Genomic DNA, 4,496 nt, shown 5'->3' with positions numbered 1-4,496 from the left:
CACTTGTGGCTCTTGGCCTGATTCAGCCCCTTAATTTTCAAAGGAGAAATTGGACCCTGCCCTCTCCTGGTCCTCCCGAAGGCTACAACCCGCAAGCTCTTGATTCCAGTCATTATGAGAGCCTGGTTTATGAGAACCGTGGTTACGGATGGACGAGCGACATCGACGTGTTATGGGTTTTATCGCTGAATCGGCCAGATCGTGCAATAGCTGTGCTGTTGACCCCCGTAGACTCACTTTCATCGAACAGCTGCTCTGAATGGGCCATTCCCCGGGCAGAGCGCCATGAGAAGCAGCCCTCAGTGACACCCGATGGCAGCTTTTACAGGGAACTGTTTCGCACGGTCCCCCAAAGCTCATCACAGTGAGCCTCCTTGCCAGGAGCCGCAGAAGCATTCCTCATGGCACCTGGGTCTTGGCAACTAGAGAAGCAGTGAGTCTTCTGGAGGAGCCAGGCTGGTCTCACCTCAGACTTGGTGAGTCCCGTGAAGGCCAGGAGCTCCTCTGTGGTTGGTCCCCGGGGAGTTCGGAGGCAGATCTGCACGCCTTTCCTCTCCCTGGCTCCACGTTTCCTTTGCTAGTCACTCTCCAGACCTGTGTTCCCTTTGCTTGGATCCATCCCTTCCACATTTTACTTTTTTCCCTTTGGGTGATAGGTATCTTTGTAAGCACTGCATAACCTTTCTGGAAAAAAAGAAGGGGGGTTGTAAATACATTCCAGAACTTATAGGATGCCTTGAATGGTTTCTTGACCATTTCTTGTCTGTCCGTATAATCTCCTTTGGTAGATTACGGCCAGACGAAGAGGAGGAGGGTGATGTGGCTGGATGTTCACATGCCTCCAAAAGTCATCTGTTGAGGCTCTAAGGCCCAGTGCGAGGGTATTTGAAGGTGGGGCATTGGGGAGGTGATTCGGTCATGTCAGTGGAGCCCTCATGAATGGGATCAGTGCCTTTATAAGAGACATGAGACACGATGTCTAGGTCAAGGTAGCTGTTGCAAACCAGGAAAGGGGTTTCCCGTGCACCAAATCTGCCGGCACCTTGCTCTTGGTCCCCCAGTTGCTGGAACTGTGAGAAGCAAATGTTTGTCGTGTAAGCCAGTCCGTGGTATTTTGTTAGGGCGGCCCAGGCAGACCAAGGGTAAGTTTTTTCTTACTTCTTTTATGTCTCTCAGTGGGTCACTTTGGGTCCTCTGAGAAGCAAAGGCCAAGACGATATTAGACATGCAAGGGATGTACTGGGGGAACACCTGTGAAGGCTAAAGGGACAAGGGAGCAGGAGCGGGTAGGGAGGGCCCACTCCCTGACGCAGGTCTGACACCTATGAAGGAGAGGGGGGAGGAAGGAGCACTGGGGAAGAGGAGCCTCCGACCTCAGCCAGGCCAATCGGGAGCTCCAGGGCAACCACTTCCCACCCGAGGGGCCTGCGCTGGACAGGGACAGCCAGGCTGTTGTCTCCTTCTGTGCCTAGTCACGGGCTGGGCACAGCCTGGGGAGGGCACGGATGTGTCAGGCAGGGGCGCCTGGGTGGCTCAGTCAGTTAAGCGTCCAACTCTTGATCTCACCTCAGGTCTTGATCTCAAGGTTGTGAGTTCAGACCCCGCGCTGGGCGTGGAGCCTACTTAAGAAAAAGAAAGAAAGAAAAATGCTCTATATAAAGCACTTAGAACACAGCTTTGGAAATGAGTTCTTCGGCAGTGTTAATTAGCAATTGCTCTCGTCTGAAGGGGCGTCCCCTCCAGAATTTGTGTGTTGAAATCTATCCTTGATGTGATGGTAGTAGGAGGTGGGGCTTTTGGGAAGTGTTTAGTCACTTAGGAGGAGCCTCAGAAAGAGCATTAGGGCCCTTATAAAAGAGACCCCAGGGAGCTCCCCTGCTCCCTTCTGCCCTGTAAGGACACAAGAGCTCCACAGCCCTGAAGGGGGCCCACACCTGGCACCCTGATCTTGGACTTTCAGCCTCTAGAACTGTTGAGAAATAAACTTCGGTTGTTTATCAGCTACCCGTCCTCTGGCATTTTGTTTTAGCAGCCCAAATGAACTAAGTCAACAATTAACTAATTAATTACAAATTAGTAAGTTCTCAGTCAAAATTTACATAGTAACATGATGCGTCGCCCATTACCACTTTTGCCTTCGAAATTTGCCTTTCAATTGATCCTATTTGAAAACTTCTAGCAGGCATTTCAAACAGACTGGCAGAAAGCTTCAAGGAGCCCTTCATACCATTTCCTGTAGGCTGGCATCTATTCTGTCTGGCTTTGGAATCAGACATGAAGGTGTGAGCTCAAAGCCTAACACATCGCAAACACCCAAAATGGTAGCTATTTTTACATGAGCACCGTGGAAGGTAGTCTCTGCCTCAATTTTTTCCTTTGCTCAACAGTCGTTGAGCATCTGTGAATGTCACAGGCACTGTTGACTGCCAGAGAATCAAAGATTAATCAGCCGCAGCTCTTGTCCTCCACAAGACCAAACTCTAAGAGGAGAACACACAATGTAAGTATCGTGAAGGGTAGAAAGTCATGAGAATTTTAATTTTTTTTTTTTAACATTCATTTATTTTTATTTTTGAGAGACAGAGACAGAGTACAAGCAGGGGAGGGGTAGCCAGAGAGGGAGACACAGAATCCGAGGCCGGCCCCAGGCTCCCGGCTGTCAGCACAGAGCCCGATGTGGGGCTCAAACCCACGAGCTGTGAGATCGTGACCTGAGCTGAAGTCGGTCGCTTAGCCGACTGAGCCACCCAGGCTCCCCCTCCCTAAGAATTTTAGTAGAGGCCTGGATGAAGTGCGAAGAGAGTGGAAAAGACAGAGATGGTGCTTCCAGCTTGGTGTGAGAGAGGATGTTCAGGAAAGATAGATCCTTCTCCTGGTTCCTCTAAATGCCGAGCTCCAGACCCACCGGGCCTGAGAATGTGCGGACACAAGTCTCTGGAAAGGGAAGGATGTTGGGCATCATACTCATCGTCAACCACAGCCCGGCCTGGGGTGGGTGTTACTACGTGTGTCTTCTGGGATGGGCTGCTTTCAGAAACCAGCTGCCTCTCAGATTGTATTATAAATACCCATGGCAGAACTACACAGAGAAGCAGAAACAATAATAGCTTCCAGCCTGTCATCTGGTCCTTTTAAGCATTTTGTAAACAATCTCAGTGTTTTGTTGGGACTCATGGAGAAGCACGTCAAGGCCTTTCTCTTTCTTTGGTTGCCGGTCATTAACAGAATCATTGCACGAGGTGCCAGTGCCCCATTAACGGCCTGACTCTGTCCCTCAGGAGAATTGCTTCCTGTCTCCTGTTCAGCCTGAATTTGCTTCAAATTGCGTTGCTCTTGGGGCGCCTGGGTGGCTCAGTCGGTTGGGCATCCGACTTCGGCTCAGGTCATGATCTCGCAGTCCGTGAGTTCGAGCCCCGCGTCAGGCTCTGTGCTGACAACTCAGGGCCTGGAGCCTGCTTCGGATTCTGTGTCTCCCTCTCTCTGACCCTCCCCCGTTCATGCTCTGTCTCTCTCTGTCTCAAAAGTAAATAAATGTTAAAAAAAATTTAAAAAAAAGCAAATTGCGTTGCTCTTTTCATTTGTTCATATTCTACCTTCACAACCAAGTAAAGGTCGTGCCCCCCACTAGGATTCTCCTAAAAAAATGCAATCTGAAGGCTCACATCCCTTGAGTTTCTATTCCTCAAAGCCTCCTCTGGGAGACTGCCATGATCGAGGTTTCTAGTAAGATGTGCTGGTCCTTGGCCGCATTTCAACTGGGTGGGTCCATTTTGTGGAACAGCAGGAAACTTGGGGGTGGGGGGTTTCTGTCTACCTTCAATACCCATGGGAGGCACTGGACTAGCCAGGTGATTCCATTTAGGCTTCCCGATTTGATCATGGCTGTCCTGATTCCAAAGTAGGAAAGATTCAGGGAAGCATGTGATGCCGCGTGAGGTAAGGAAGGGCTCTCCCCTTTCACCGGGATGGGGAAGCCTGAGGAAGGAATTTGTTGGGGGCGGGGAGGTCAGGGGAAAGAAACAAGAGTTCAGCTTGGGAAAATGGAAAACTCCTTTTAAATCATCCGAGTGGAAACATAGGACAGGGAGTTAAAATAGCCAGTTAAAATAGGAGTTCTGAAAAACAAGTTAAGGTCAGATATTATAAAGAGAGATAAATTTGGAAACCTTTAGGATATAGACATTATTTGAATCCATGGGACTGGACAATATCACCCAGGAAGTAAATGTTTGAAAGCAAGAGGAATCCTAGGACCTTCCAAAGTTTAGAAGTCAGGGCAAAGATGAGGACACAGCAAAGGGGATTAAGGAGTAGCCATCGAGGCAGGGCAAATCCAGGGAAAATCGGAGTTCTGGAGACCAAAGGAAGGAAGCGTTTCAAGGAGGAGGAGTGTTCATTTGGGCCAGGTGGCTGACAGGTCAAGTATGGTGGGGACCGAGAGGTCAGCCAAGTGATTCAGCAACATGGAAGTTACTGGTGATCTTGACAAGAGCAGT

Source organism: Panthera uncia, chromosome D1, assembly GCF_023721935.1.
Source record: "Panthera uncia isolate 11264 chromosome D1, Puncia_PCG_1.0, whole genome shotgun sequence".
In the NCBI taxonomy this organism is placed as follows: Eukaryota; Metazoa; Chordata; class Mammalia; order Carnivora; family Felidae; genus Panthera; species Panthera uncia.
This window is presented reverse-complemented; position numbering follows the sequence as displayed.